This window comes from Oncorhynchus clarkii, chromosome 2, assembly GCF_045791955.1.
Source record: "Oncorhynchus clarkii lewisi isolate Uvic-CL-2024 chromosome 2, UVic_Ocla_1.0, whole genome shotgun sequence".
Taxonomy (NCBI): Eukaryota; Metazoa; Chordata; class Actinopteri; order Salmoniformes; family Salmonidae; genus Oncorhynchus; species Oncorhynchus clarkii.
In genome coordinates this window covers 3,473,119-3,495,618 of record NC_092148.1, presented here as the reverse complement: position 1 = coordinate 3,495,618, position 22,500 = coordinate 3,473,119, and the positions used below count along the sequence as shown (strand labels likewise).

The 22,500-nt window shown below is 44.6% G+C and overlaps 1 protein-coding gene across 1 annotated transcript in view; it reads right to left on the bottom strand.

Moving 5' to 3' along the window:
• The window catches only part of LOC139419385 (CDK5 regulatory subunit associated protein 1-like 1), a 748,160-nt gene that overhangs the window by 107,326 nt on the left and 618,334 nt on the right, over positions 1-22,500 (bottom strand). The window lies entirely within an intron of this gene.

The window sequence follows — 22,500 nt, the reverse complement described above, 5'->3', positions numbered from 1 at the left end:
GCTCTATAAACCCTGCTTTATCAGAACAGTGGCTCTATAAACCCTGCTTCAACAGGACACAGTGGCTCTATAAACCCTGCTTCAACAGGACACAGTGGCTCTATAAACCCTGCTTCAACAGGACACAGTGGCTCTATAAACCCTGCTTTATCAGGACACAGTGGCTCTATAAACCCTGCTTTATCAGGACACAGTGGCTCTATAAACCCTGCTTTATCAGGACACAGTGGCTCTATAAACCCTGCTTCAACAGGACACAGTGGCTCTATAAACCCTGCTTTAACAGGACACAGTGGCTCTATAAACCCTGCTTTAACAGGACACAGTGGCTCTATAAACCCTGCTTCAACAGAACAGTGGCTCTATAAACCCTGCTTCAACAGAACAGTGGCTCTATAAACCCTGCTTCAACAGAACAGTGGCTCTATAAACCCTGCTTCAACAGAACAGTGGCTCTATAAACCCTGCTTCAACAGAACAGTGGCTCTATAAACCCTGCTTCAACAGAACACGGTATGTAATGTTCACACAACGTTTACACGGTATGTAATGTTCACACAACGTTTACACGGTATGTAATGTTCACACAACGTTTACACGGTATGTAATGTTCACACAATGTTTACGGGGGATGTAATGTTCACACAACGTTTACGGGGGACGTAATGTTCACACAACGTTTACGGGGGATGTAATGTTCACACAACGTTTACACGGTACGTAATGTTTACACAACGTTTACACAATATGACTTGCTTCCATTCAGCCACAAGAGCAGGGCATTGTCCTGTTTCAGCATGACAATGTCCACGTGAACAAAGTGAGGTCCATAGAGAAATGGTTTGTCGAGATCAGTGTGGAAGAACTTGACTAGCCTGCACAGAGCCCTGACCTCAACCCCATCAAACTCCTTTGGGGTGAATTCGAACGCAGACTGCGAGCCAGGCCTAATTGCCCAACATCACTAATGCTCTTGTGGCTGAATGGAAGCAAGTCCCCGCAGCAATGTTCCAACATCTAGTGGAAAGCCTTCCCAGAAGAGTGGAGGTTGTTATAGCAGCGAAGGGGGGGGGGGGGGGGGGGGGATCAACTCCATATTAATGGCCATGATTTTGGAATGAGATGTTGGACGAGCAGGTGTCCACATACTGCATGTAGTGTGGATTGTTACCTGCTAACCTGACGACATGTTTCTACAAACCTACAGAGGATTACAACTGGAATCAATTATATAAAAGTCACATAGGATGAATCCCAAATGGCACCCTATTCCCTATGTACTGCCTTACTTACCTCGTGTCAACAGTAGTGCACTATATAGGGAATAGGGTGCCATTTGGGAAACAAGCCTTCGTCTCATTACTACAGCCCCCAGTTTGAATCAATTGCATGTGGAAACTGTATCGTAATTCAATTAGGTTGTTCAGCTATGATGACAGAAAATCCATGCAGCCAGTCACAGTGATGGTAGATATTCAGCCTTCTAGGAACTACGGTCGCTTTCTTAAATGTTTACCAGGATTTAGTTTACCGGTATTACATCATTCTGATGAGGATTTAGTATACCGGTATGGAATCATTCTGATGAGGATTTAGTATTCCGGTATGACATCATTCTGATGAGGATTTAGTATACCGGTATGACATCATTCAGATGAGGATTTAGTATACCGGTATGACATCATTCAGATGAGGATTTAGTATACTGGTATTACATCATTCTGATGAGGATTTAGTATACCGGTATTACATCATTCTGATGAGGATTTAGTATTCCGGTATTACATCATTCTGATGAGGATTTAGTATACCAGTATGGAATCATTCTGATGAGGATTTAGTATACATTCTGATGAGGATTTAGTATACCGGTATTACATCATTCTGATGAGGATTTAGTATTCCTGTATTACATCATTCTGATGAGGATTTAGTATACCAGTATGGAATCATTCTGATGAGGATTTAGTATTCCGGTATGACATCATTCTGATGAGGATTTAGTATACTGGTATTACATCATTCTGATGAGGATTTAAGTATACCCATATTGCATCATTCTGATGAGGATTTAGTATACCCATATTGCATCATTCTGATGAGGATTTTATTTGTATATAGTAAACACAAAGTCCACAAGGTTCTGCTTTACATTTAAATATATATATTTTGTTGCCAGATTAGAACCCGTTTTAATGGTCAGAGGAACGTTGAGTAAGAAGGGAGAGAGCTGTGCTGTGTGGACGTTATGGTCTTCTTTGTGGTTCTGGAGCGAGCGAGAGCATTCAGGTGTCAATCTGAATACACATGAATAAAGGCCCCCCAAAAAAGAGGAGGACGATTGTTAACTCAGTCTGACTGCTTAGTGCTGCTCGCTCTCCTTCTCCCTTAAACCTGTGAATGGAATCAATCAACAAGCCATTATGGAGCCATGGTGAAAAGAACTGAAGGAGGGCTGGTACCTCCTATGGTTAACACACACACACACACACACACACACACACACACAGAGGACACACACACACACAGACACACACACACGCACACACACACACAGAGACAGACAGACAGACACAGACAGACACACACACACACACACACACACACACACACACACACACACACACACACACACACACACACACACACACACACACACAGGGCTTGAGTGGCAGAAAACCCTTTGATTTCTCCAGGAAATGATTATAAAAGGAGAAAAAAAGGCTCTTGCCCTATAACACAAATCCATTTCAGAATCAGCAAGAATTATATGTGTTAGTCAGAGGCTGCAAGCGTCTCTCAAAACTCAATACCCTCACTGGCGGTATTCACATGAATAAACGTGGCGATCGTCATTGTACACGGAACATAACCAGGGACTGTCAAGGTTTTAACCTCCGTGTCTGAGTCTGTCAATGTTTGAACCTCCGTATCTGAGTCTGTCAAGGTTTTAACCTCCGTGTCTGAGTCTGTCAAGGTTTGAACCTCCGTGTCTGAGTCTGTCAATGTTTGAACCTCCGTGTCTGAGTCTGTCAAGGTTTGAACCTCCGTGTCTGAGTCTGTCAAGGTTTGAACCTCCGTGTCTGAGTCTGTCAAGGTTTGAACCTCCGTGTCTGAGTCTGTCAAGGTTTGAACCTCCGTGTCTGAGTCTGTCAATGTTTGAACCTCCGTGTCTGAGTCTGTCAAGGTTTTAACCTCCGTGTCTGAGTCTGTCAAGGTTTGAACCTCCGTGTCTGAGTCTGTCAATGTTTGAACCTCCGTGTCTGAGTCTGTCAAGGTTTGAACCTCCGTGTCTGAGTCTGTCAAGGTTTGAACCTCCGTGTCTGAGTCTGTCAAGGTTTGAACCTCCGTGTCTGAGTCTGTCAAGGTTTGAACCTCCGTGTCTGAGTCTGTCAATGTTTGAACCTCCGTGTCTGAGTCTGTCAAGGTTTTAACCTCCGTGTCTGAGTCTGTCAAGGTTTGAACCTCCGTGTCTGAGTCTGTCAATGTTTGAACCTCCGTGTCTGAGTCTGTCAAGGTTTGAACCTCCGTGTCTGAGTCTGTCAAGGTTTGAACCTCCGTGTCTGAGTCTGTCAAGGTTTGAACCTCCGTGTCTGAGTCTGTCAAGGTTTGAACCTCCGTGTCTGAGTCTGTCAAGGTTTGAACCTCCGTGTCTGAGTCTGTCAAGGTTTTAACCTCCGTGTCTGAGTCTGCGCAAGACAAAAGATCCTTCAATACTGTGGGACGGCCCTTGAGCCGAACACAACACGTCCCTGTCTGTATAGGTGTGTTACTGCTTCCTGTCTGTATAGGTGTGTTACTGCTTCCTGTCTGTATAGGTGTGTTACTGCTTCCTGTCTGTATAGGTGTGTTACTGCTTCCTGTCTGTATAGGTGTGTTACTACTTCCTGTCTGTATAGGTGTGTTACTACTTCCTGTCTGTATAGGTGTGTTACTACTTCCTGTCTGTATAGGTGTGTTACTGCTTCCTGTCGGTCCTCTACTGAGGCCAGGATACTTTGTCTGTATACCGGAGATGTGTTACTGCTTCTCCCCGGCTCCTCTCCCTCTCCCCAGTTCCTCTCCCTCTCCCCAGCTCCTCTCTCTCGCCACAGCTCCTCTCCCTCTCCACGGCTCCTCTCCCTCTCCACGGCTCCTCTCCTTCTCCACGGCTCCTCTCTCTCTCCACAGCTCCTCTCCCTCTCCCCAGCTCCTCTCCCTCTCCCCAGCTCCTCTCCCTCTCCACAGCTCATCTCTCTCTCCACAGCTCCTCTCCCTCTCCACAGCTCCTCTCCCTCTCCACAGCTCCTCTCCCTCTCCCCAGCCCACCTCCGTCTGACACTGATATCTCCTCATACTCTACTCTGTCAGAGATCAATACCTCCCAACCACTAGTACTCACACTGTGCATCAATAACCCTCCCATTCTCTCTCTGTCCCTTGCTCTCTCCCCTTTCTCTCGCTCTCTTTCCCATTCCCTCTCTCCCTCCCCCTCTTCCCCTCCTGACAAAGTGGCACAGCTCGCCTCGTTCAAGGAGAAATTCAACAGCAGCTCCATAAGGACAGCGACCAACCAGGCTCCTCTGATATAACCACCACCATCCAATAGTTACTATGTACAGGTCATTAGTCCAGCTGATATAACCACCACCATCCAATAGTAACTATGTACAGGTCATTAGTCCAGCTGATATAACCACCACCATCCAATGCTAACTATGTACAGGTCATTAGACCAGCTCTGTAGGGTGAATATTGTTCAGGGTGCCTCTGTGTCTCGGTACCAGCTGAGTCAGAATACAACAGTACAGGTCATTAGACCAGCTCTGTAGGGTGAATATTGTTCAGGGTGCCTCTGTGTCTCGGTACCAGCTGAGTCAGAATACAACAGTACAGGTCATTAGTCCAGCTCTGTAGGGTGAATATTGTTCAGGGTGCCTCTATGTCTCGGTACCAGCCGAGTCAGAATACAACAGTACAGGTCTAAGAGCTGACAAAGATGTTTTGGGACGGCTAAGGACAGAACCACACCATTTAGTTTCAAACAAACAATGAAACGCATAGGACTAAGAAAAGACTAAGAAAAGACTAATAAAAGACTAAGAAAAGTTACGAATAAATGAAAAATGTATGTGTGAGTGTGAGTATGGGTGTGTATGGTTGTGTGTGTGTGAGTATGGGTGTGTGTGTGTGTTTGCTTGTTACTCAGACAGACACAGACAGACAGACAGACAGACAGACAGACAGACAGACAGACAGACAGACAGACAGACAGACTATATAGAGAATAGACGAGTGTACTATATAGAGAATAGACTAGTGAACTATATAGAGAATAGACTAGTGTACTATATAGAGAATAGACTAGTGTACTATATAGAGAATAGACTAGTGTACTATATAGAGAATAGACTAGTGGACTATATAGAGAATAGACTAGTGGACTATATAGAGAATAGACTAGTGTACTATATAGATAATAGACTAGTGTACTATATAGAGAATAGACTAGTGGACTATATAGAGAATAGACTAGTGTACTATATAGAGAATAGACTAGTGTACTATATAGAGAATAGACTATATAGAGAATAGACTAGTGTACTATATAGAGAATAGACTAGTGTACTATATAGAGAATAGACTATATAGAGAATAGACTAGTGTACTATATAGAGAATAGACTATATAGAGAATAGACTAGTGTACTATATAGAGAATAAACTAGTGGAATATATAGAGAATAGACTAGTGTACTATATAGAGAATAGACTAGTGTACTGTATAGAGAATAGACTATATAGAGAATAGACTAGTGTACTATATAGAGAATAGACTAGTGTACTATATAGAGAATAGACTAGTGTACTATATAGAGAATAGACTAGTGTACTATATAGAGAATAGACTAGTGTACTATATAGAGAATAGACTAGTGTACTATATAGAGAATAGACTAGTGTACTATATAGAGAATAGACTAGTGTACTATATAGAGAATAGACTAGTGTACTATAGAGAATAGACTATATAGAGAATAGACTAGTGTACTATATAGAGAATAGACTAGTGTACTGTATAGAGAATAGACTATATAGAGAATATACTAGTGTACTATATAGAGAATAGACTAGTGTACTATATAGAGAATAGACTAGTGTACTATATAAAGAATAGACTATATAGAGAATAGACTAGTGTACTATATAGAGAATAGACTAGTGTACTATATAGAGAATAGACTAGTGTACTGTATAGAGAATAGACTATATAGAGAATAGACTAGTGTACTATATAGAGAATAGACTAGTGTACTATATAGAGAATAGACTAGTGTACTATATAGAGAAAAGACTAGTGGACTATATAGAGAATCGACTATATAGAGAATAGACTAGTGTACTATATAGAGAATAGACTATATAGAGAATAGACTAGTGTACTATATAGAGAATAGACTAGTGTACTATATAGAGAATAGACTAGTGTACTATATAGAGAATAGACTAGTGTACTATATAGATAATAGAATAGTGTACTATATAGAGAATAGACTAGTGGACTATATAGAGAATAGACTATATAGAGAATAGACTAGTGTACTATATAGAGAATAGACTAGTGTACTATATAGAGAATAGACTAGTGTACTATATAGAGAATAGACTAGTGTACTATATAGAGAATAGACTAGTGGACTATATAGAGAATAGACTAGTGGACTATATAGAGAATTGACTAGTGGACTATATAGAGAATAGACTAGTGTACTATATAGAGAATAGACTATATAGAGAATAGACTAGTGTACTATATAGAGAATAGACTAGTGTACTATATAGAGAATAGACTAGTGTATTATATAGAGAATAGACTATATAGAGAATAGACTAGTGTACTATATAGAGAATAGACTAGTGTACTATATAGAGAATAGACTAGTGTACTATATAGATAATAGAATAGTGTACTATATAGAGAATAGACTAGTGGACTATATAGAGAATAGACTATATAGAGAATAGACTAGTGTACTATATAGAGAATAGACTAGTGTACTATATAGAGAATAGACTAGTGTACTATATAGAGAATAGACTAGTGTACTATATAGAGAATAGACTAGTGTACTATATAGAGAATAGACTAGTGGACTATATAGAGAATAGACTAGTGGACTATATAGAGAATCGACTAGTGGACTATATAGAGAATAGACTAGTGTACTATATAGAGAATAGACTATATAGAGAATAGACTAGTGTACTATATAGAGAATAGACTAGTGTACTATATAGAGAATAGACTAGTGTACTATATAGAGAATAGACTATATAGAGAATAGACTAGTGTACTATATAGAGAATAGACTAGTGTACTATATAGAGAATAGACTAGTGTACTATATAGAGAATAGACTAGTGGACTATATAGAGAATAGACTAGTGGACTATATAGAGAATAGACTAGTGGACTATATAGAGAATCGACTATATAGAGAAAAGACTAGTGGACTATACAGAGAATAGACTATATAGAGAATAGACTAGTGGACTATATAGAGAATAGACTATATAGAGAATAGACTAGTGTACTATATAGAGAATAGACTATATAGAGAATAGACTATATAGAGAATAGACTAGTGGACTATATAGAGAATAGACTATATAGAGAATAGACTATATAGAGAATAGACTATATAGGGAATAGACTATATAGAGAATAAACTATATAGAGAATAGACTAGTGTACTATATAGAGAATAGACTACTGTACTATATAGAGAATAAACTTGTGTACTATATAGAGAATAGACTATATAGAGAATAGACTATATAGGGAATAGACTATATAGAGAATAGACTATATAGAGAATAGACTATATAGAGAATAGACTAGTGTACTATATAGAGAATAGACTATATAGAGAATAGACTAGTGTACTATATAGAGAATAGACTAGTGTACTATATAGAGAATAGACTAGTGTACTATATAGAGAATAGACTAGTGTACTATATAGAGAATAGACTAGTGTACTATATAGATAATAGACTAGTGTTCTATATAGAGAATAGACTAGTGTATTATATAGAGAATAGACTATATAGAGAATAGACTAGTGTACTATATAGAGAATAGACTAGTGTACTATATAGAGAATAGACTAGTGTACTATATAGAGAATAGACTATATAGAGAATAGACTAGTGTACTATATGGAGAATAGACTAGTGTACTATATAGAGAATAGACTAGTGTACTATATAGAGAATAGACTAGTGTACTATACAGAGAATAGACTATATAGAGAATAGACTAGTGTACTATATAGAGAATAGACTAGTGTACTATATAGAGAATAGACTAGTGTACTATATAGAGAATAGACTATATAGAGAATAGACTAGTGTACTATATAGAGAATAGACTAGTGTACTGTATAGAGAATAGACTATATAGAGAATAGACTAGTGTACTATATAGAGAATAGACTAGTGTACTATATAGAGAATAGACTAGTGTACTATATAGAGAATAGACTAGTGTACTATATAGAGAATAGACTAGTGTACTATACAGAGAATAGACTATATAGAGAATAGACTATATAGAGAATAGACTAGTGTACTATATAGAGAATAGACTAGTGTACTATATAGAGAATAGACTATATAGAGAATAGACTAGTGTACTATATAGAGAATAGACTAGTGTACTATATAGAGAATAGACTAGTGTACTATATAGAGAATAGACTAGTGGACTATATAGAGAATAGACTAGTGTACTATATAGAGAATAGACTAGTGTACTATATAGAGAATAGACAATATAGAGACTAGACTAGTGGACTATATAGAGAATAGACTATATAGAGAATAGACTAGTGTACTATATAGAGAATAGACTAGTGTACTATATAGAGAATAGACTAGTGTACTATATAGAGAATAGACTAGTGTACTATATAGAGAATAGACTAGTGGACTATATAGAGAATATACTAGTGTACTAGATAGAGAATAGACTAGTGGACTATATAGAGAATATACTAGTGTACTAGATAGAGAATAGACTAGTGGACTATATAGAGAATATACTAGTGTACTATATAGAGAATAGACTAGTGGACTATAGAGAATATATAATTAAATATCCCAGAAACACCTGCAGGATTTTCATCTGTAATCTGTCCCGTCATTACATCTGATTTCACACAGAGACACTGGAAATAACCAGCATTTATTGAGCCCTCAATCACCACAGCAGCCTGCAGGGCCTAGTCTTCATCCATCTAGCCAACCCAGCACCTAGCCACCCACCGCCACGGTTTATCGCTATGGTAACACGTCCCTAATAAACTAACATAGAGAGGCGTAACAATAAAACCCTACTTAACAATTCACAGCTGTCTTTTAAATATCCTTTCTCTGACTGACTAACTATAACAAAGAAGTGTTGGTCCACCACATCCGACCACAGTCCACCAGTCACCCACAGTCCACCAGTCACCCACAGTCCACCAGTCACCCACAGTCCACCAGTCACCCACAGTCCACCAGTCACCCACAGTCCACCAGTCACCCACAGTCCACCAGTCACCCACAGTCCACCAGTCACCCACAGTCCACCAGTCACCCACAGTCCACCAGTCACCCACAGTCCACCAGTCGCCCACAGTCCACCAGTCACCCACAGTCCACCAGTCACCCACAGTCCACCAGTCGCCCACAGTCCACCAGTCACCCACAGTCCACCAGTCACCCACAGTCCACCAGTCACCCACAGTCCACCAGTCGCCCACAGTCCACCAGTCACCCACAGTCCACCAGTCACCCACAGTCCACCAGTCACCCACAGTCCACCAGTCACCCACAGTCCACCAGTCACCCACAGTCCACCAGTCACCCACAGTCCACCAGTCACCCACAGTCCACCAGTCACCCACAGTCCACCAGTCGCAAACAGCCACCCACAGTCAACCAGTCACCCACAGTCCACCACATCCGACCACAGTCCACCAGTCACCCACAGTCCACCAGTCACCCACAGTCCACCAGTCACCCACAGTCCACCAGTCGCAAACAGCCACCCACAGTCCACCAGTCACCCACAGTCCACCACATCCGACCACAGTCCACCAGTCACCCACAGTCCACCAGTCACCCACAGTCCACCAGTCACCCACAGTCCACCACATCCGACCACAGTCCACCAGTCACCCACAGTCCACCAGTCACCCACAGTCCACCAGTCGCAAACAGCCACCCACAGTCAACCAGTCACCCACAGTCCACCAGTCACCCACAGTCAACCAGTTACCCACAGTCCACCAGTCGCCCACAGTCCACCAGTCACCCACAGTCCACCAGTCACCCACAGTCCACCAGTCACCCACAGTCCACCAGTCGCAAACAGCCACCCACAGTCAACCAGTCACCCACAGTCCACCAGTCACCCACAGTCAACCAGTTACCCACAGTCCACCAGTCGCCCACAGTCCACCAGTCACCCACAGTCAACCAGTCACCCACAGTCAACCAGTCACCCACAGTCCACCAGTCGCAAACAGCCACCCACAGTCAACCAGTCACCCACAGTCCACCAGTCACCCACAGTCAACCAGTTACCCACAGTCCACCAGTCGCCCACAGTCCACCAGTCACCCACAGTCAACCAGTCACCCACAGTCAACCAGTCACCCACAGTCAACCAGTCACCCACAGTCAACCAGTCACCCACAGTCCACCACTCGCCCACAGTCCACCAGTCACCCACAGTCAACCAGTCACCCACAGTCAACCAGTCACCCACAGTCCACCACTCGCCCACAGTCCACCAGTCACCCACAGTCCACCAGTCGCAAACAGCCACCCACAGTCAACCAGTCACCCACAGTCCACCAGTCACCCACAGTCAACCAGTTACCCACAGTCCACCAGTCGCCCACAGTCCACCAGTCACCCACAGTCCACCAGTCACCCACAGTCCACCAGTCGCAAACAGCCACCCACAGTCAACCAGTCACCCACAGTCCACCAGTCACCCACAGTCAACCAGTTACCCACAGTCCACCAGTCGCCCACAGTCCACCAGTCACCCACAGTCAACCAGTCACCCACAGTCAACCAGTCACCCACAGTCCACCAGTCGCAAACAGCCACCCACAGTCAACCAGTCACCCACAGTCCACCAGTCACCCACAGTCAACCAGTTACCCACAGTCCACCAGTCGCCCACAGTCCACCAGTCACCCACAGTCAACCAGTCACCCACAGTCAACCAGTCACCCACAGTCAACCAGTCACCCACAGTCAACCAGTCACCCACAGTCCACCACTCGCCCACAGTCCACCAGTCACCCACAGTCAACCAGTCACCCACAGTCCACCAGTCACCCACAGTCCACCACATCCGACCACAGTCCACCAGTCACCCACAGTCCACCAGTCGCCCACAGTCCACCAGTCGCCCACAGTCCACCAGTCACCCACAGTCCACCAGTCACCCACAGTCCACCAGTCACCCACAGTCCACCAGTCACCCACAGTCCACCAGTCGCCCACAGTCCACCAGTCACCCACAGTCCACCAGTCACCCACAGTCCACCAGTCACCCACAGTCCACCAGTCACCCACAGTCCACCAGTCACCCACAGTCCACCAGTCGCCCACAGTCCACCAGTCACCCACAGTCCACCAGTCACCCAATAGTCCACCAGTCGCCCACAGTCCACCAGTCACCCACAGTCAACCAGTCACCCACAGTCCACCAGTCACCCACAGTCCACCAGTCGCCCACAGTCCACCAGTCACCCACAGTCCACCAGTCACCCACAGTCCACCAGTCACCCACAGTCCACCAGTCACCCACATTCCACCAGTTAACCACAGTCCACCAGTCACCCATAGTCCACCAGTCACCCACAGTCCACCAGTCGCCCACATCCGACCACAGTCCACCAGTTACCCACAGTCCACCAGTTACCCACAGTCCACCAGTTACCCACAGTCCACCAGTTACCCACAGTCCACCATTCACCCACAGCCCACCACATCCGTCCACAGCCCACCAGTCGCCCACTACAGCCCACCCCATTCACCCACATCCGTCCACAGCCAACCACAGCCCAGCTAAGATAATTACCAAACTACTACTAGGGCTGCTGCTAGGACTTCAAACTGGCTAGAGAACAATTATTATTATCCCTGTTTAGGCCCCACCCCCTCTCTCTCACACACACACACACACACACACACACACAAATCCACCCAAGACTTATTCTCCTCGTCACCATGTGATAATTGGAGCCAGATCACAGGGAGGAAACACTGAGGGAATACGGATTTGGGAAAATCGTTTAAAAAAAACAAAACTATTATTTTTCTCCCACTTGTGAGTTGAGGCCATCGCTGAACATATTAATGAAGGAGATAAATGAGGCAAATGATTGGTCCCCGGTGCCAAACAGGCTTCATGATGATGATACCAACAGCAGTAGCCTGCTGCCTGGCCACCCTGATCTCCCTCTGGTACATCTGAGGACACGTTCACTCACACACACACACACACACACACACACACACACACACACACACACACACACACACACACACACACACACACACAGACACACACACACACACTTTCAAGACAACAAATTCCGACTAAAACTCTAATTGAGTTTGGGTGGTCCAAGCCTCTGATACATAAGGACTAATAATAATAAAACACCCAACTGAATTTAAAGCCACATCCTGAAAGACTTAACCAATACACCAACCAACCAATCAACTAACCGCCTGCCTGAGCACCACCACACTATGAGACTTTAATACAAGCCTCTCTAAAGGTCTGACCATAATAATAAAACACCCAACTGAATTTAAAGCCACATCCTGAAAGACTTAACCAATCCTGAGCCCCCTTTTCAAAGGACTGGCCTCGAAAACAACCTCCTCAACTGAACCTAAAAGCTACAGTCTGGGAGGAGTTCCAGCCACTCATTGGTCATTTAAACTAGTTCAATATATACTGTACCTTGAAGACTGTCTTACTGTAGTTTTAGTATATTTTAGTAATCCGTTTAGGCTTCCCCCAATAGATGGCCAGCGGGTGATTGGATTGTCCGCTCAAGTTTTCTGAGCGTGGTCGGACAATTAAGACCGTAAAAATCACCATGAAATCATCTCAACGGGATCTTCATTTAGGGGATCTGTTCACAAATATTCACACGCAAAAAATAGAGAGGCGTGATGTGATGAAGGTTTGAAACGATCATGTTTTTTTGTCAAATACTGTTTGAGCTTATACTGCCAATTTGCAGTGTACAAATGATTTTTGTATGTTTTTTTGGGGCCCGTGTCCTGAATCCAGTTGGGAAACCGCTGGTTTAAGCTGTCGTCGTTCTTGTCACTGGAAGACTTAGTAACCAAATGTAGCTTCAAATCGTCATGTTTCAGAAGTAATGTTGCTTCAATGCGATTTTAATCTCTTTAAAAGTTTAAATAGACAATCGAACGATATTAGCATGTCAAAACGTCAGGTCAACTCTTTCATGGTAGACAAACGTCATAGTATGTGGTATAGTTCCTTCCCAGTCCCAAACGACCTGGTATGTAAGATTGTCTGGATAGACAGAAGAAGTGTAAAATCTCCTGCATATTTACCACATCATATATCCCATTCATAACAGAGAAAACACAATGAGGTCTTCACATCAACCATCCTCCAAAACTGCACACAATTCACCGTTACTGCCAGAAAACAAATCCACACAGCCAGCATCTGTAGATTCTCTTTCTTCATATCACACATCTCCGGCTGATTTCTCCAAATGAGTGATCTGATTGGAGGGCTGGTCGCCGGGCTAACCTTTACTCTCGGTAACAGCCGTTCAGACAGTCCCCTAGAGAGATACTACCTCTTTCTAATTGGTTTGGTTTATACTACTATACCAGCCTCCTCCTTGTGTGTGTGTGTGTGTGTTAGTGTTAGTGTGTGTGTATGCATGTGTGTGTGTGTGTGTGTGTGTGTGTGTGTGTGTGTGTGTGTTAGTGTGTGTGTGTTAGTGTGTGTGTGTTAGTGTGTGTGTGTGTGTTCGTGTGTGTGTGTGCATGTGTGTGTTAGTGTGCGTGTATGCATGTGTGTGTATGTGTGTATGTGTGTGTGTGTGTGTGTTAGTGTGTGTGTATGTGTGTTAGTGTGTGTATGTGTGTGTGTGAGTTAGTGTGTCTTCCCTCCTGCTCAGTTTCATTTCCATCCCACAGTGTTAATGTATGTAGAGAGTAAATCTCACACCCTGAGTTCGGGAAGGAGAGAAGAAACAGGTGTCTGATTAAATCCAGATTGTCGACACACAACAGAAAAGTATTTACACCCCTTGATTTAATCCACATTAAGTTGTGTTACAGCCCCAATTGAAACTGGATTAAAATGAAGATTGAACAGCCCCAATTGAAACTGGATTAAAATGAAGATTGAACAGCCCCAATTGAAACTGGATTAAAATGAAGATTGAACAGCCCCAATTGAAACTGGATTAAAATGAAGATTGAACAGCCCCAATTGAAACTGGATTAAAATGAAGATTGAACAGCCCCAATTGAAACTGGATTAAAATGAAGATTGAACAGCCCCAATTGAAACTGGATTAAAATGAAGATTGAACAGCCCCAATTGAAACTGGATTAAAATGATTGTTGTCGTCACTGACCTACACACAATACCCCAATCATGTCAAAGTGGAATTACGTTTTTTTAAAGAAATTTTACAAATGATTAAAAAAAATAAATGGCTGTCTCTAGTTAATAAGTATTCAACCCATTTGTTATGGCCTAAATAAGTTCAGGAGTAAAAATGTGATTAACAATTCACATAAATTGCATGGACTCACTCTGTGTGCAATAATAGTGTTTAAAAGATTATTTTTTTAATGACATACAATTTCCCTCAGTCGAGGAAGTGAATTTAAACACAGATTCAACCACAAAGACCAGGGAGGTTTTCCAATGCCTCGCAAAGAAGGGCACTGATTGGTAGATGGATAAAAAAAAAACAGACATTGAATATCCCTTTGAGAATGGTGAAGTTGTGAATTACACTTTGAATGGCGTATCAACACATCCAGTCACTACAAAGATACAGGCGTCCTTCCTAACTCAGTTGCCGGAGAGCAAGGAAACCGCTCAGGGATTTCACCATGAAGCCAATGGTGATTTTCAAAACAGTTACAGAGTTTAATGGCTGGGATAGGAGAAAACTGAGGATGGATCAACAACATTGTCGTTACTCCACAATACTAACCTACATGACAGAGTGAAAAGAAGGAAGTCTGTACAGAATAAAAATATTCCAAAACACAGCATCCTGTTTGCAGCAAGGCACTAATGTGGCTATGTGGCAAAGCAATTCACTTTTTTCTCCTGAATACAAAGTGTTTTGTTTGGGGGTAAATCCAATACAACACATTATTGAGTACCACTCTCCATATTTACAAGCATAGTGGTGGCTGCATCATGTTATGTGTATGCTTGTAATCATTCAGGACTGGGGAGTTTTTCAGGATAAAAAATAAACTGGCTGAAGCTGGCAAAATCCTAGAGGAAAATCTGGTTCAGTCTGCTTTTCACCAGACACAGGGAGATGAATTCACCTTTCAGCAGGACAATAACCTAAAAAACAAGGTCAAATCTACACTGGAGTTGCTTACTCTGAACACAGTGAATGTTCCTGAGTGGCCAAGTTACAGTTTTGACTTAAATCAACTTTAAAATCTATGGCAAGACTTGAAAATGGTTTCCTAGCAATGATCAACAATCAATTTGAGCTTAAATCATTTTTGAAAAGAATAATGGACAAATATTGTACAATCCAGGAGTGCAAAGACCTTAAAGACTCTCAGCTGTAATCTCTGTCAAATGTGATTCTAACACGTATTGACTCCAGGGTGGAAATACTTATGTAAATGAGGTATTTCTGTATTTCATTTTCAATACATTTACTAACATTTCTAAAAACATGTTTTATACTTTTTAAATTATGGAATATTGTGTGTAGATAGGTGAAAAAAATATATATTTTGAATTCAGGCTGTAAAACAACAAAATGTGGAATAAATCAAGATGTCTGAGTACATGGTGAAGGCCCTCTATGATCACAACGTCTATAAGCCCTAAAACAAGGCAGCATCTAAAACAAGGCAGTCTCTAAAACAAGGCAGTCTCTAAAACCATGCCGGGCTCCCTTGGTAACCCTTGAGGAAGTCTCTAAAACCATGCCGGTATCCCTTAGTAACCCTTGGGGAAGTCTCTAAAACCATGCCGGTCTCCCTTGGTAACCCTTGAGGCAGTCTCTAAAACCATGCCGGTATCCCTTAGTAACCCTTGGGGAAGTCTCTAAAACCATGCCGGTCTCCCTTGGTAACCCTTGGGGCATTCTCTAAAACCATGCCGGTCTCCCTTGGTAACCCTTGGAGCAGTCTCTAAAACCATGCCGGTCTCCCTTGGTAACCCTTGGGGCGGTCTCTAAAACCATGCCGGTCTCCCTTGGTAACCCTTGGGGCAGTCTCTAAAACCATGCCGGTCTCCCTTGGTAACCTCTTGGCAGTCTCTAAAACCATGCCGGTCTCCCTTGGTAACCCTTGGGGCAGTCTCTAAAACCATGCCGGTCTCCCGTGGTAACCCTTGGGGCAGTCTCTAAAACCATGCCGGTCTCCATTGGTAACCCTTGGGGCAGTCTCTAAAACCATGCCGGTCTCCCTTGGTAACCCTTGGAGCAGTCTCTAAAACCATGCCAGTCTCCCTTGGTAACCCTTGGGGCAGTCTTTAAAACCATGCCGGTCTCCCTTGGTAACCCTTGGGGCAGTCTATAAAACCATGCCGGTCTCCCTTGGTAACCCTTGGGGCAGTCTCTAAAACCATGCCGGTCTCCCTTGGTAACCCTTGGGGCAGTCTCTAAAACCATGCCGGTCTCCCTTGGTAACCCTTGGGGCAGTCTCTAAAACCATGCCGGTCTCCCTTGGTAACCCTTGGGGCAGTCTCTAAAACCATGCCGGTCTCCCTTGGTAACCCTTGGGGCAGTCTCTAAAACCATGCCGGTCTCCCTTGGTAACCATTGGAGCAGTCTCTAAAACTATGCCGGTCTCCCTTGGTAACCCTTGGGGCAGTCTCTAAAACCATGCCGGTCTCCCTTGGTAACCCTTGGGGCAGTCTCTAAAACCATGCCGGTCTCCCTTGGTAACCCTTGGGGCAGTCTCTAAAACTATGCCGGTCTCCCTTGGTAACCCTTGGGGCAGTCTCTAAAACCATGCCGGTCTCCCTTGGTAACCATTGGGGCAGTCTCTAAAACCATGCCGGTCTCCCTTGGTAACCCTTGGGGCAGTCTCTAAAACCATGCCGGTCTCCCTTGGTAACCATTGGAGCAGTCTCTAAAACTATGCCGGTCTCCCTTGGTAACCCTTGGGGCAGTCTCTAAAACCATGCCGGTCTCCCTTGGTAACCCTTGGGGCAGTCTCTAAAACCATGCCGGTCTCCCTTGGTAACCATTGGAGCAGTCTCTAAAACTATGCCGGTCTCCCTTGGTAACCCTTGGGGCAGTCTCTAAAACCATGCCGGTCTCCCTTGGTAACCCTTGGGGCAGTCTCTAAAACCATGCCGGTCTCCCTTGGTAACCCTTGGGGCAGTCTCTAAAACCATGCCGGTCTCCCTTGGTAACCATTGGAGCAGTCTATAAAACTATGCCGGTCTCCCTTGGTAACCCTTGGGGCAGTCTCTAAAACCATGCCGGTCTCCCTTGGTAACCCTTGGGGCAGTCTCTAAAACCATGCCGGTCTCCCTTGGTAACCCTTGGGGCAGTCTCTAAAACCATGCCGGTCTCCCTTGGTAACCATTGGAGCAGTCTCTAAAACTATGCCGGTCTCCCTTGGTAACCCTTGGGGCAGTCTCTAAAACCATGCCGGTCTCCCTTGGTAACCCTTGGGGCAGTCTCTAAAACCATGCCGGTCTCCCTTGGTAACCCTTGGAGCTCAAGTCCCTCTGTTATTTCAGAACTGTAATTTGGCACCAAAAAAAAAAGAAGAAATTATGTATTTTTTCTCTCCTCCACAACAACTGCAGCAATCATGGCAGTGGTTTAGAGGTGACAGGATGACATGCTGGGCTATTATAAACACTGAGGATGGACCCCCTCATAGAGGAGGGGAACGGGAGGGAGGGGAAGAGAGAGAGGGGAGGGTAGGAGAGAGAGAGAGAGGGGAGGGGTTAGGAGAGAGAGAGAGGAGGGGGTAGGAGAGAGAGAGAGAGAGGGGAGGGGTTAGGAGAGAGAGAGGGGGGGTAGGAGAGAGAGAGGGGGGAGGGCAAGAGAGAGAGAGAGGAGAGAGAGAGAGAGAGAGGAGGGGGTAGGAGAGAGAGAGGGGGGAGGGCAAGAGAGAGAGAGAGAGGAGAGAGAGAGGAGGGAGGGGGGGTAAGGAGAGAGAGGGGGGAGGGCAAGAGAGAGAGAGGCGGGGAGGGGGGTAGGAGAGAGAGGGGGGGAGAGACAGAGAGGGGGGGTAGGAGAGAGTGAGATAGAGAGAGAGAGGGAAGGAGGGGGATATGATAGGGAGAGATAAGAGAGAGGGAGGGAGAGAGAGATAGAGTGAGGGAGAAAGGGGGATAGGAGAGGGAGGGAGAGAGAGAGAGATAGGGGATAGGAGAGGGAGAGAGGAGGATAGGAGAGAGAGAGAGGGCGGGAGAGACAGAGGTGGATTGGAGAGGGAGGGAGAGAGAGGGAGGGGTAGGGAGGGGGAGAGAGAGTGCGAGAGAGAGAGAGAGAGAGAGAGAGAGAGAGAGAGAGAGAGAGAGAGAGAGAGAGAGAGAGAGAGAGAGAGAGACCGTATGGGGTCAGTGTAGCTGAAGAAAGATGATCGACTGTGCTGCAAACTGTGCTGTGTTCCATGCGCTTGGAGACACTGACCAATAGCAGCTCTGAATGAGGCGGCCAAACCCACGCCAGCTTCCCCAAATGGAAATCTAGTCACTTCCTTTGACCAGTCCCCATAGGGAATAGAGGGCTGTTTGGGATGCTAACCACGGCTCCATGGTGAAAGAGCCCCAATGCACCCTGGGATATGTAAGGCAGATGATCAGCCAAATTTATAGAGCCTTCCTGCCACCAGTCACCCTGAAAACAGCCATATTTATAGAGCCTTCCTGCCACCACAGTCACCCTGAAGACAGCCATATTTAGAGAGCCTTCCTGCCACCACAGTCACCCTGAAGACAGCCATATTTATAGAGCCTTCCTGCCACCACAGTCACCCTGAAGACAGCCATATTTATAAAGCCTTCCTGCCACCACAGTCACCCTGAAAACAGCCATATTTATAGAGCCTTCCTGCCACCACAGTCACCCTGAAAACAGCCATATTTATAGAGCCTTCCTGCCACCACAGTCACCCTGAAGACAGCCATATTTATAGAGCCTTCCTGCCACCACAGTCACCCCGAAGACTCCAGGCCTAAACCAGAGTCTATAGGGAATACAGCAGGGGGGGGGGGGGGGGGGGGGGGGGGGGGGGGGTCATTTAGACAGCCCAGGCCTGATTAGCCACCAAGTTGACTCCTCACTGATGACAATGACTTACATCGGTTGTCCATGGAAACAGTATGAGTGTCTGTCTGCCTGCCAGCCTGCCTGTCTGTCTGTATGCCTGTCTGTCTGTATGCCAGCCTGCCTCTGTCTGTCTGTCTGTCTGTCTGTCTGTCTGTCTGCCTGTCTGTCTGCCTACCTGTCTGTCTGTCTGTCTGTCTGTCTGTCTGTCTGTCTGTCTGTCTGTTTCTCAGTTCTTGATTTCTTCGTCGTGTCTTGTTTTAATTGAGTCATGATTATATTTTGTAATGTTTTCTATTTAAAACATTTCTGTACAGTGTGTTGAGACTTGGTGAAATACACGTTAAATAAATAGTGATTAGATATGTATCTACGTCTACGTTATGAAGTCCTGACTTCAGCTGCCAGGTTTGAACATAATCAACATAATGACAGAAGAGGTGTTGTTGGAGAATCATTTGGCATGGCTGGAGAAATACATATTGAATTTGGGTCAGCTCATAGATCTCTCTTGGCAGCCAGCCTGCCAGCCAGCCAGCCTGCCAGCCAGCCAGCCAGCCAGCCTGCCAGCCAGCCAGCCAGCCTGCCTGCCAGCCAGACACTACAGAAATGGGTCATTACATATCTACAGCTGGACCAAAACACTGTAACTCTTCCTAAACATATTATATTATAGTACAGTACACACTATTCTAACCTCTTCCTACCCATACAGAACTACTATATTATAGTAATATTATAGTACAGTACACACTATTCTAACCTCTTCCTACCCATACAGTACTACTATATTATAGTAATATTATAGTACAGTACACACTATTCTAACCTCTTCCTACCCATACAGTACTACTATATTATAGTAATATTATAGTACAGTACACACTATTCTAACCTCTTCCTACCCATACAGTACTACTATATTATAGTAATATTATAGTACAGTACACACTATTCTAACCTCTTCCTACACATACAGTACTACTATATTATAATACAATATACAGTACAGTACACACTATTCTAACCTCTTCCTACCCATACAGTACTACTATATTATAGTAATATTATAGTACAGTACACACTATTCTAACCTCTTCCTACACATACAGTACTACTATATTATAATACAATATACAGTACAGTACACACTATTCTAACCTCTTCCTACCCATACAGTACTACTATATTATAGTAATATTATAGTACAGTACACACTATTCTAACCTCTTCCTACCCATACAGTACATGGCCCATAATCAGTGCCTCGTTTCCCAGTGAGTCCTGAAGTTAGGGATGCTCATAACCTTACTACCTTTGACCCTGAGACTAGGTCTGACTACGGTGACCCTGAGACTACGGTGACCCTGAGACTACGTCTGACTACAGTGACCCTGAGACTACGTCTGACTACGGTGACCCTGAGACTACGTCTGACTACAGTGACCCTGAGACTACGTCTGACTACGGTGACCCTGAGACTACGTCTGACTACGGTGACCCTGAGACTACGTCTGACTACGGGACTGTAGAGTAATATAAATATAATAACATACTCCACTTAGCAGAAGCTTTAGTCCAGAAAAGGTAGAGTACAGTGACCCTGAGACTACGGTGACCCTGAGACTACGTCTGACTACAGTGACCCTGAGACTACGGTGACCCTGAGACTACGGTGACCCTGAGACTACGGTGACCCTGAGACTACGGTGACCCTGAGACTACGGTGACCCTGAGACTACGTCTGACTACAGTGACCCTGAGACTACGGTGACCCTGAGACTACGTCTGACTACGGTGACCCTGAGACTACGGTGACCCTGAGACTACGGTGACCCTGAGACTACGGTGACCCTGAGACTACGTCTGACTACAGTGACCCTGAGACTACGTCTGACTACAGTGACCCTGAGACTACGGTGACCCTGAGACTACGGTGACCCTGAGACTACGTCTGACTACGGTGACCCTGAGACTACGTCTGACTACAGTGACCCTGAGACTACGTCTGACTACGGGACTGTAGAGTAATATAAATATAATAACATACTCCACTTAGCAGAAGCTTTAGTCCAGAAAAGGTAGAGTACAGTGACCCTGAGACTACGGTGACCCTGAGACTACAGTGACCCTGAGACTACGGTGACCCTGAGACTACGGTGACCCTGAGACTACGGTGACCCTGAGACTACGTCTGACTACGGTGACCCTGCGACTACGGTGACCCTGAGACTACGGTGACCCTGAGACTACGGTGACCCTGAGACTACGTCTGACTACGGTGACCCTGAGACTACGTCTGACTACGGGACTGTAGAGTAATATAAATATAATAACATACTCCACTTAGCAGAAGCTTTAGTCCAGAAAAGGTAGAGTACAGTGACCCTGAGACTACGGTGACCCTGAGACTACGTCTGACTACGGTGACCCTGAGACTACGTCTGACTACGGTGACCCTGAGACTACGGTGACCCTGAGACTACGTCTGACTACGGTGACCCTGAGACTACGTCTGACTACGGTGACCCTGAGACTACGTCTGACTACGGTGACCCTGAGACTACGTCTGACTACGGTGACCCTGAGACCACGTCTGACTACGGTGACCCTGAGACTACGGTGACCCTGAGACTACGTCTGACTACGGTGACCCTGAGACTACAGTGAAAGGAAAAGGTAGAGTACAGTGAGAGGATCTCCTCCATTTTCAGTGTGTGGAAGTGTTGCCTTCTGGGAAACCTCTTAAACTGCTGGAGATATGGGCTGCTAAAAGACCTGCTGTTTGAATGACAGGCAGTTGATGTGTCTGAGCGGAGTGAACAGGTACAACAGGCATGGTAATCTAGAGAGGGAGAGAGACAGGAAGTTGATGTGTCTGAGCAGAGTGAACAGGTACAACAGGCATGGTAACATCTCTCACGTCT